General features: G+C 42.8%; 1 protein-coding gene across 2 annotated transcripts in view; it reads right to left on the minus strand.

Moving 5' to 3' along the window:
• The window catches only part of LOC126482367 (protein GDAP2 homolog), a 991,597-nt gene that overhangs the window by 664,907 nt on the left and 314,082 nt on the right, over positions 1 to 12,608 (minus strand). For both annotated transcript variants that reach the window (XM_050106457.1, XM_050106456.1), the window contains exon 4: positions 3,771 to 3,809. The gene's annotated coding sequence lies outside the window, so the exon portion shown is untranslated. The remainder of the gene's footprint in view (positions 1 to 3,770; positions 3,810 to 12,608) is intronic.

The following is a 12,608-nucleotide window of genomic DNA, read 5'->3' on the forward strand; positions in this document are numbered from 1 at the left end:
CAGAAGACCATCCGAAATGCCGCAGCCCATTTATAAAGTGAGGTATCGGGCAGTAATTCATTTTCTACGTCTCAAGAGCGAAATATGAAATGATCGTATGCTACTTGCTCAGCGATGCTGATGAGCTTATGACGACGACAACACAAATACACAGTTGCCGAGTGGAGAAAATCTCCGACCCCGAGAGGTAGCGAATCCAGGACACCAGTATTTAGATTTTTGGACAACATGGTTGTGGAGAGAAGCAGCGATTAGTATGATTAATCAATAATTCAAGAACAGTCTTAACCGCATTTATTATTGTTATAATATCGCCAACCGGTTTCAACCCGACGTAGGGGTCATCTTCTGGGCGTTTACACCATTGGTCGACTGCTGGTGGTGTCACTCCTGTCTACATAACGGCAGCAAACTATCAAAAGTTTCCTGCCGTTATGTAGGCAGGACCGACACCACCAGCAGTCGACCAATGGTGTAAACGCCCAGAAGATGACCCCTACGTCGGGTTGAAACCGGTTGGCGGTATTATAACAATAATAAATGCGATTAATAGTGTTCTTGAATTATTGATATTCACCAGTATTTAGACCAATGGTCGTGAAACTTTTTTGTTCAAGAGCCAATACTGACATTGTAGAGCTATACCTCAGGCCGCTTATGTACGAGGTTATTTTAACTGGTAATCTGCATTAATTTCTATGTTACGATCCACAGAGAGACTGTCTATCGCAAAGGCACGGTAACTTGGCCGCCGACCCCCAATTGCTGATCGTTAAAAGTCCGCACCAATCCCAAAAGTTGTGACGCTGTGACTGCCTAACGAAATTTTTAGTGTTATCTGCGTAATCGGATGACTAATTGATTAATGACAGTAATTGTAATTACACTGAAATGTGTTATGCAATATGAGACATGGTCTCACTGACTTACTAAATATTTTCAGTGACGCTTTTCTTCTACTGATTGCATTGTATTACAACAGCCTTAATTTAAGTTCATATACTTTGCTACAAATATGTACTACATGTGAAGACGACCGTACATATAATGTGTATTCACGAGCCCATGTTACTTCTATAAATGATAATTAATCGAAACCCTCAGCTGCCGACAGGTGCCACAAATCGTTATTCTTCTTAACTTGCTGCTGATTTACAGCTGCCAGTAACTGCCAGACGCGTAAGGCAAATTTTGTCAAGTGACAAACATCTTGCGCTCAACAAACGACAGCAGAAATCTGTTCTAACGCCCAAACATAAACAGTGTGAATTGGAGTTTGCTGAAAAACATATGTTATGGACCTTAATAAGGGGTAAAGTGATCTTCAGTGATGAGAAGGAGTTTAATTTAGATGGGCCGGATGGATTTCAGTACTACTGGCATAATCTGAGTGATCCGAGAACAGAATAGCAAGTGTGAATGAGCAGAAATTTTCGTGAAGGATGTATTGTGATTTGGGCAGTCTTCTGCGCTGAAGTTAAATTACACACTGCTTGGGTCAGCACTAGAATGAACATTACACTGAGATGCTAGAGACTGGACTGATTAGAATACATTAGAACTTAGGGGACAATAGACTAATGTTTAAACAAGATAATGCATCTGTGCTTGTTTCTGCCGCAACCAAAATGTGGTCTGGCGTGTATGTAGCCTGGATCTGAACCCCGTGGAAAACCTTTGGGGAATACTTGCAAGACGATTTATCGCAATGGAAAGCAATTTGAGACTGTATGTGAGCTGGAAAGAGCGATAGGAGAAGAGGGGGGAAAAATTTCACTGCAATAACTGCAAACCCTAAAAAAATCAATGTCGAAGAGAATTTCTGAGGCAGTTAGGAAGAACGGAGGTTGGACAAAGTACTAACAACACAATAACACAACAGAACAGTGAGCGCCATTACACCAGTTTCCGTCCACGAAATTCAAAGGTTGTATTTTCTTATTCGTGTTATGTAAGAAACTAATTCCTCATGATTTTTGAGTGCCTTATACGTAGCCACTACTACAATAAATTCGATACATATAGGCTTCAGACATCGCACTATTACTTTAGTAGGAATATTGCCTTTATACTGATTTCCACTACTGTACTGCCAATACGATGCCATACGATCAGACGAAGTAACAAATGAAGCAGAGAAAACGTGTGCACTCATTACCACCCTTGAAGGAGGCCCAATTATCATCGGCGAAGGTGATGTTGAATGTTTTTTCGAACTGCCACTGGCACTAATAGATCATGCTCTTAAAGGGCTAACCGTCCCAGGAGCACGATACCGAAAGTACAGGAAGTGTCTTCGTTCCACGCTAATGCCCCTTTCATTTTGCTTAAATGGCCTCCACTGACTACTACATCTTTCTTCGTTAGATGAAACCATTACGTGGCAGACATGCCACGGTGAAGGTTATTTGTCCGCAGCTCGTGGTCGTGCGGTAGCGTTCTCGCTTCCCGCGCCCGGGTTCCCGGGTTCGATTCCCGGCGGGGTCAGGGATTTTCTCTGCCTCGTGATGACTGGGTGTTGTGTGATGTCCTTAGGTTAGTTAGGTTTAAGTAGTTCTAAGTTCTAGGGGACTGATTACCATAGATGTTAAGTCCCATAGTGCTCAAAGCCATTTGAACCATTTTTTTGAAGGTTATTTTCGAGACAGGACGTTTACTGAAAGGCCGAAATGCACACTTGAAGACTTCTACGACCAAGATCTCTGCCAAGTCATCCTCCTTCGGCAGAAATTTATCGCACTGAAGAGGGAATGTGCAGACAAAGGCTGGCAGTGTCACACGAAGTATCACGGATACAGCTTTATTTTTTTTAGAGGTGGTGAACTTCCACGATTACCGTTCGTAGTACACTACGATTACTAGAGAACAACCAATCTCTGCATGCGTAGGACACTGCAGTGATGTACTTGGTTGAATTCACTAGCAACGGAGAATAGCAAGCGTTCTGTCCCAGCCCTACAGAGAACAGGCCTTTTGAGCTCATTTATCTGTTGGTCGCAATCCTGGGTGACTGCCGAAACTGAAAGCGGACAGTTGTAGTGCAGTATTAGTGCAACAGAACTTGGTCCCCTTGTAGCAACAGCTTGTCGAAGGTCGTTGGAGTAACGAAGTAACCGTGTCTGCCGTTAGGCAGATGAGGATGACAAACTATTAATAGACAAAAAATGTTCGGTCCCGTCCATGTTGCAGGTTTAATGTCATGATTTGGCATATTAAACCTAATGATGTGGCTCCTAAGCTACGAAACCGCTCATTAAATAAATTATTTAGAACCACAGCGAAGCTGTTATTTTTGGATATGACGAAAGGACTATATTGCCTACGTGAGTCGAATATGCAATAGTAAAATATGGTTTACTGTCGCATTTCATGGTCTTTTGGAGAGTGAAAATTTTTGCTGCGGGAATTAACGTGAATTTCGCCAAATGTGATCATGTGTCCAGCTCCTACTGTTCGTCCATGACATCTAAGAAGTGGTACACAACAGGTTGATGTCTTGTTCTTTAACTTCCACAAGCTAACCGAAACGGCTTCGCACTCTCACCTGTACAAATGGAAAAGATCGGTAGAAACATTTGCTACCATAGTGCTCTTGAATGAAAAATCTGTTAAAAAAAAAAAAGATCTCAAGTACTCTCTAAGCATTCAAATGAATTGTTTCGAGGATTATTCAAAAAAACATGTATAATTCTTAAAGTGCTTTAAAACAATCCTTACAGCTACACAACGGAAATAGTATGTTGGACATCAAACACACAAATTTAACTCACCGACAGGTATCTAGAAGGCGCGAGCCGTATGTCCCATTCCTGAAATAAAACAGAAGTCTCTTTAATATAACATAAACCAAACAGGTACTATTGATCATGGAGCTATTTTCACTTTGGTTAACAAATGCAACCCCTTGAAAGTTCTAAAAAATCAACATTTTTAGGCTGGGAGTAATATTTCAGCTAATTGTGTTTATTGGGTGACACCGTAATAAATATGAAACAATGGTATCTGATGCCTTCAAGTTAAACCGATAGTCCATAAATTGCTCCAGTAAAGTTTTGCAGCAGTTGCATATCTACGGAATGCAGGCAGCACGGAATAAAGGAATAAGTTTTATGAAATTAAAAAAAACTTTATTGTTAAAGGAACAACAAGTAATATCCAAGTTATAGGTAGTCTGCTCGGAAGTGAACATCTTTCCGCACTTTCGAAAAATCTGCTGGTGGCTAACTTTCAATACCGCGTCGTACGCATTGTAGCATAGACATCCTCTTTAGTATGTTGTAGTAGAGATTTTCCTGCTCAGGAAGACACTTTATTTTGTGGAAACAAGTGGAACATTTTATTTCCATCGCGTGCCAGCGCTATCTATGTTACTAACAGACTAACGCGGTTCAGGGTTCATGGTACACATTCGGAGTTGCAGGTTGCCTATTTAACAGCTTCCAGGGGCAATAAAAATTTGTGTTTCGGTGCTTCAAATAATTATCGACAGAATTTATAAATTTTAAATGCAGTCATAATCTACACATTAATACGTACAATCTTACGTCACAGGATATTTTAAAATAAGTATTACAATTAGAAACTGCGTACTGTATTGCCTTGAGGCAGCGCAGCTCACTACACGCATATTACCGCGACTATATCCATCCATTGCTCTGGAACGGCAGCACTTGCCTACTTCCAAAAAACTTTAAACATAATTTCAAACCTTTATAAACTACTTCTCCCTGTACATCCCACAAAACAATGAAAGGAAAAAGTTTAACGCTTGTTACCTTTTCGCTGTTCATGCACTACAACTGTCGCATCAGACATGACGTCTTAATTTATTACGTCTTTACTGCCAACGCTATTCGCAACATACTTCGCAGACAGTATCCACTAACGTCACTGAATATATCCTCACAATTTTTTCACTGTACGACACATAGTTCAGAAGATACGACGTCATAAGCACTGAGACGTGTGAAAAACTAGCTTCCCTTAAAAACAAGCGCAGAGTACACAGACTGCACTCATTCAGTGTATGATAACAATGAGAGCACTTGCTGACTTGCAACAAACGTTAACCATAAAGTGATACCTTTTATAAACTTTTTCTAGCTTATATTCTCAACGTCCATCGCTTAACACATTAACTCATTTGTAAAGTAATGAGGCGTATGAAGCTGTTTTCTTCTTGGGTGTTCGATTATTTAAAGAATCGTGGGTTTACTGGACCTTAACTCAATGGTTCAAATGGCTCTGAGCACTATGGGACTTAACATCTGTGGTCATCAGTCCCCTAGAACTTAGAACTACTTAAACCTAACTAACCTAAGGACATCACACACATCCATGCCCGAGGCAGGATTCGAACCTGCGACCGTAGCAGTCCCCCGGTTCCGGACTGAGCACCTAGAACCGCTAGACCACCGCGGCCGGCTTAACTCAATGATGACACATCTGACCAAGCTCGATTTTCATTACCTCTCCCTCAATCCCACGCCATCACGCCATGTGACCTAGTTTGATTTTCTTTACCTCAAACATCCCCCCTCCCCCCTCAATCCCATGCTATCACTTTAAACATCGAAAGAATATATTAATTAGGAATTTAAGTGAGGCAAGAAAGGTTTGCTTATAATACAGAGAGATAAAATATTATGTAATTTACCAAAACAACCTCAGGTCAAAATACTAATGATAAGAATGTGCCACACAGTATAGTCCTAGGTATCGGACAGGCCTCTTTTTTCAACACATGATCGTCAGCAATGCTCTTATTCACCTATGCTGTATTAATACACTTGACAAAAATGTTTTTAAATGCTTTTCGTTTGATATTAAACTACTTACTTCCCCAGTGGAACAGAACTTTAAAGCAACAAGATCTTACTAAAATGGAAAACTCATCAGTAATAAAAGTTTAGCACACTTCCTACACTGCACACTTTTTATTGCACCTAAGATGCGTAATTTCATTTTATCAGTCCTCGGTGGGTACTGTAGTGAAACACGAAAAAACGATCTTCCAGACTATCTAACCATGCTACAAGCCACCTGTGCGTTCAGGGGAGGGGTGTCAACATTTTAACATTCCTAAGCTAACTGGGCTATCCACAATAGATGTGACGTTCACACTTTCTTAGAGTGAATCACGGTGGCCACTGTAGTTGTTCAGAAGTGCGGCCGTAACGGGAGTTGAACCCAGATCGATTACGCACTTCCTGTTGTACTTCTCATTCCACCTATTCCGCTATTACCTAACGCCGTACTGGATAGATCAGTGGTGTTTCATAACTGTTCTCTTTTAGAACACCTACTTCTCTGTTACGAATTGTCTTGTTTTAACTTGATTCTAAAATGCAATATCTACTTGAATTCTACAAGGCCAGAATTCTGACCTAAATATATTTTAAAAAGTTTACAAAGCAATATCATAAATATACAATTACTTGATGCTCAGTTTTTATCTACAGATTCACAAAATAATCTAGATTTGGTATTCTTCTTTAAATTTACTAAGTAGCTGTACAAGAATGTTCTTAATTCATTATTTGATGTATTTTAAGTCTTCCTCAGAGTCGGTAGCATATTTTCTCTCTAGCTGACATGCCATAATGTGCAATAAACCTGTAGGTAGTTACGCGTCTATCATAACATTACTTGTTTTTCGCTTTCGCTTCCGCTGCCGATCGCGACTGAACACTGCATACCGTAAAACGGCTGTCGTTAAATGTTATGGTCTTGGATTATTTCCTGATTGCCCTCCGATTTTTTTTTTACATCAGACAGACTTTATTTGTTCACTGATTCGTGTTTCCTCTTTCCTTTCTTTATTTTGAAGTTTGATACGCTTTCCTTACGAAGTAAACTAACGCCGTCTGTTAGAGCACAGGTCCAGGGTTTTCATTTCATTTCAGACAAGTGATGGTGGGTCCCGAACGACAGCTAGAGTAACCGAAAACTTTCTGTCAGACAATGCAGGTTATCAAGGCCGTTATTTCACCACTGGCGGGTTCTGTTCCACGTGCGTTACACCGCGCTTTGGGACATTTACTGAATAGTGCCTAATATTCAGTCTCCTAATGCTGTAGATATCCTGTGGTGCTATAAGGACTTCATTATTTGATTTTCAAACTTAAACAAGCTAAACAACGCTCACTGTTTATACGGAACCACGCAAATCACGCAATGGGACCGTGGAACCATCTAATTCGATACTCTGATACTATAATTTTATGACGCTCCAACCATTTCTATGATGTACAGAGAAGCCATAAAAATTCAAAAACACAAAAAGTATTCAGAAGAACAGAAGGACTCAGGTTAGACAAGATGTGGACCACAGACGGAAATAAACTAAACAGCGACAGCTAATCAGTAGTACCAACCATGTAACACAAGTAAGCGCGACTCCACGGTCTTTAGTAAAAGTCAGATGTCGTCGTGACGCGACTGTTACGCAGTTACATATTTGTGATTTGGCCTGCTGTGCGTGTCGAAGTCTGATACTACCTAATCGTGTCTTTTAGCTTCTGAGGATGTCTCCAGAATACTACATTACACTACAAAAATTAGGATCAAAGCTATAGTAACTTACACATATAAATGTTCTGCAACTCTCACTGCCTATAATCGTCATTAGAAATCCAGCTCTGCCCCCCCCCCCCCCAGTGTCGTGTGTCGTACCAAGACCGTGACTTAAGGTGTCTAGTTATCTTACGTAACAATAACGCCAAAATCTGGAACATGGCGTCGATCGCCTGGCAGAAGTACGGCGAGCGGTTGAGTGTAGGCAACTTGGCATGCTGCTTGTAGCCACGAGAGAGTTACGTCTTCTTGATTTGCAGCAGATTGCTGCATCCTGACAATATCTCTAGTACTATTGTTTGCCGCTTCAGCGCGTCTGCAGCTCGTGGTCTAGTGGCTAGCGTTGCTACCTCTGGATCACGTGGTTCCGTGTTCGATTCCCGGCCGGGTTTGGGATTTTGTCTGCCCGAGGACTGGATGTTTGTGTTGTCCTCATCATTTCTTCTTCTTCACCATTCGTGACAGTGGTTAGACTGGACTCTGAAAAAAATTGGACTGCGTAAAAATTTGGACTTTTTACGGGCGCTGATGACCGCGCAGCTGAGCGCCCCACAAACCAAACATCATCATCATCATCAACCGCCCCAGCGTTCAGAAAGTTCTGCAGACTTCAAAGAAAACCACGGTCATCAGCATAGGATCGTCGACAAAGGGAACATCCTAGCTATACGTCGTCCACCCACGTCTTCAAAATGGCTCTGAGCACTATGGGACTCAACTGCTGAGGTCATTAGTCCCCTAGAACTTAGAACTAGTTAAACCTAACTAACCTAAGGACATCACAAACATCCATGCCCGAGGCAGGATTCGAACCTGCGACCGTAGCGGTCTCGCGGTTCCAGACTGCAGCGCCTTTAACCGCACGGCCACTTCGGCCGGCCCCCACGTCTTCCAGAAGCTCAGGAGGTCCCCACGCTCATATCATTAACCGCAAAATTGCAGCCCAGGCTGCAGCAGTCTTTCGTACCCGCATTAAACAATGCTTGCTTATGTAAGACTCCTAAATAGTATTTGTCTTAACTTGCGAAGAGTGCAACAGGCCAAAAATCAAGGAAGGTGTAAAGCTGGGTTACTTTTTATCACCACTAATATTTAGTTTGTGTTAGTAAGGGCCTACCTTCATGTTTGTACACCTGTTGTTTCTCGCTCTAGCCGGCCGATGTGGCCGAGCCGTTCTAGGCGCTTCAATCCGGAACCGCCTGCTGCTACGGTCGCAGGTACGAATCCTGCCTCGGGCAGGATGTGTGTGATGTCCTTAGGTTAGTTCGGTTTAAGTAGTTCTAAGTCTAGGGGACTAATGACCTCAGAAGTTAAGTTCCATAGTGCTCAGAGCCATTTGAACCAATTTTTGTTTCTCGCTCTGGGAATTTTGAAAGTTTGCGGTAAGGTCTTATGCGACCAAACTGCTGAGGTCACCGGTCCCTAAGGTTACAAACTACTTAATCTAACTTGAAGTAACAGACGCTAAGGACATCATACACACCCATGCCCGAGGGAGGACTCGAACCTCCACGCGAAGTTTCTCGCTCTATTTGAACTAAAGTTCACCTTACTATAACTCTGTAAGGTGTTTGCTTAACACACCTTAGCAAGTTTAACAATGCTTGATTTCAATTCTGTTAACAACATACGATGAAAACAAATGGTTCAAATGGCTCTGAGCACTATGGGACTCAACTGCTGAGGTCATTAGTCCCCTAGAACTTAGAACTAGTTAAACCTAACTAACCTAAGGACATCACAAACATCCATGCCCGAGGCAGGATTCGAACCTGCGACCGTAGCGGTCTTGCGGTTCCAGACTGCAGCGCCTTTAACGGCACGGCCACTTCGGTCGGCCGATTAAAACAATTAAGCTTAATTATTTTAATCCTTTTCCGTGGTCACTTATTATACGATTTTTTGTAATCACTTTTATTCATTAGCCTCGATCATCCTGTGAGATCTTTCTGTTATATTTCATGTAATTACTTCACAAACTTTTATATCGTCAGTTAGTTTTTGTTTTATCTGTCTAATGAAAATAGAGCTTTGTGTAAGCACTGATGTTTTTCCTTTTTATTGTACATAATTCTTTTGTTCTGCTTTTGTTTGTATGAATTTTTGGAGACTGTCTGAACGACTCAGTGGTATCTTTCACTCTTAGCACGGGGTCCCGGATTCGATTCCCGGAGGGGTCAGGGATTTTCACCTGCCTCGAGATGACTGAGTGTTTCTGTTGTCCTCGTCATTTCATCATCATTCATGAAAGTGGCGAGTTTGGACGGAGCAAAGGTTGGGAATTCGTACGGGCGCTGATAACCACGCAGCTGAGCGCCCCACAATCCAATCATCATCATCATCATCATCATCTTTCACTCTTGAACGTCAGAGACATAAATGACGAAGTATCTTGAGATAGCTGATGCAGCAACGGAAACTAAGCAATTGAAAAATGTATGCGACTAGCCGAATACGGTCCAGCCTCGAAGATCCCATGCTAACGGTGATGACGATCGCTCAACATAATAGCCCCATGTTTGACGATGTGCACTGAACGGTGAGCTCCGAAACACTTGCGCCTGCAGCAGCATCGTTCTCTGCCGTCACATCTGCCACAGATCGCCGTCTACCCTGCCTCACAGAGCGGACAACCCTACCACCTCTACGGTCTCTTATGAGGCGTGGACGTGCAACACCTTGTTGCCTACTCGTAGTTTCACCGCCTTTCGTCCATTTTCCACTGACGCTCATGACATTAGCACGCGCGCGAACAGACGACAAGCTTCGCCGTTTACGAGATGCTCCTTCCCAGGTTCCGGGCCATAACAGTCTGCCCTTTGTCAAAGTCGCTAATGGCTGTGGATTTTCCCATTTTTATCCCATATCGTCGCTAGAGTGACTCCCCATTCGTTTCTCTTCCGCTTACGTACTTTGTTTACTTCGTCACATGCCAGTAAGTGGCATTCGGCCTTGCGCTGGGCAGTGGTCATATATACACTGAGCAACAGAATTGAAGGATCACTTTTTCTGAACCCTGTAATTTCCTACCACTGCGATGTTTGAAATTTTGTTCAAAGGTTCCCATAACCCTCCTCCGTAATGATGCAAAAGCGTGGCGCTCTGCGACGTCACGCTCGGTCTAGACGACGCTTCAAGCAGCAAGTGTCGACACGCGCGAAGGAAGGCCACAGATCCGAAGTTCATGTGAGCTGTTAGGTGGGGTAATGATGTCACATTGGCACAAAATTTCACCTCTATTCTGTCCAACACCACCGTGAGAAGGTTGTCACAGTCCTCTAACCCACATTTCATTCCTTCTTTTGAAGTCTCTGCAATGGAGATAAGAACCGCGAAAACTTGCGTTAAAACCACGCGGTATTCTTATAGGTGGTGGACGGTAACATTTGAGACACATCGCCGCACAGAACCAACACGAAAAGGTCTAGGGATGGCATAAACGGCGTAAATGAAACCACTCCTTTCTACGGCGGGTTGATTCCCACACATTTCGCAGTCGAAGAGCACAGTTCGCAGTACGATGAATAAAAAGATGTTCTTGACAATCTTTGATTCTGCTTATACTTTCTGAGTTTCAACGCTTCTCTAAGGACATTGTGGACTGCATCATGTGTGAATGTGATCGCACCACTTTCGATTGCAGCGCGACCGCAATTTTTGGTCGCATGTACAGTTTGGAACCATCAGGGACCGCTGAAAACCATTAGTCGAAATCAGAACGTCACCCGAAACAGCAAAGGTTACTTACGCTTAAACCCTCCTGTTTTCTGCCCTCTCCTGGTGTGGTCACACGGGAGTGCAACATTAACAGAAGTGTGAATAAAATGGAAAAGGGTCTCTCTAAGTTCTCCCCTCAGTGAACTATACCGATGCGCTTTCGTCGAGCACGTTAGAAATGTACCTTCAGAAATTTCGACAGCAATTCAGCCTGACGGCTTCCGCAATGCCTGAGGGCTAGGCACCCTCTTTGCTAGGGTAGCAGCCAGGCTGAACTGGTGTCTGACTTGTACATTTGTAACGCGTGCAACAAAGATTCATACTGATTATAAAGACTAAAATGATTAGTTGTGTACTCCACATGCTGTCTTCTTTGTGCGACCTGTATACGGAACTAGTCGGGGTAAAATATGCATCTGCTGTGTTTGGTCGCATAACATTCCGAGGCGCCTTGTTCTTCGTTTCCTCTGATTGGCCTAACAGCTTCGGCTCCATCTATGCTGGTACGTAAGCTATCTAGAGGCAAGGTAGTAACCAGACTGCACAGTGAGTGTGAAACAGGGATTTTTAGCCTTGTATAGAAGTGAAACATGGACGATAAATAGTTTGGACAAGAAGAGAATAGAAGCTTTCGAAATGTGAAGCTACAGAAGAATGCTGAAGATTAGTTGGGTAGCTCACATAACTAATGAGGAGACATTGAATAGAACTGGGGAGAAGAGGAGTTTGTGGCACAACTTGACTAGATGAAGGGATCGGTTGGTAGGACATCATGTGAGGCATCAAGGGATCACTAATTTAGTATTGGACGGCAGCGTGGAGGGTAAAAATAGTAGAAGGAGACCAAGAGATGAATACACTAAACAGATTCAGAAGGAAGTAGGTTGCAGCAGGTACTGGGAGATGAAGAACCTTGCACAGAATAGAGCAGCATGGAGAGCTGCATCAAACCAGTTTCTGGACTGAAGACCACAATAACAACATGATAAACGTGTATAGATATCTCTTTTCAGCCGAAAAAGAAATTCAACAAGACATAAAGTTCTAAGGGTGCTTCAGTTTTTTAAGCTGAATTTTCTCATCTGAATTACATTTCCTTTCCAATTTTCAAATTCGCAGGCAGTTGTGAGAACTAGCACGGGACCATTGCAGAGTAGGTCACGGCCATGCGGTACTGTTGGACTCATCTGCCTGGCTGTTTTAAATTATCCGCGGTCACGCTAAGCGACTGAAGGTCGCTACCAGGCGGCTCCTCGCAACAAATCGTGACTCGCCTTAATTGCGCGACGAATAGTCCCCTTAATAACAGCGACGTA

This window comes from Schistocerca serialis, chromosome 5 (genome assembly GCF_023864345.2).
Source record: "Schistocerca serialis cubense isolate TAMUIC-IGC-003099 chromosome 5, iqSchSeri2.2, whole genome shotgun sequence".
NCBI lineage: Eukaryota > Metazoa > Arthropoda > Insecta > Orthoptera > Acrididae > Schistocerca > Schistocerca serialis.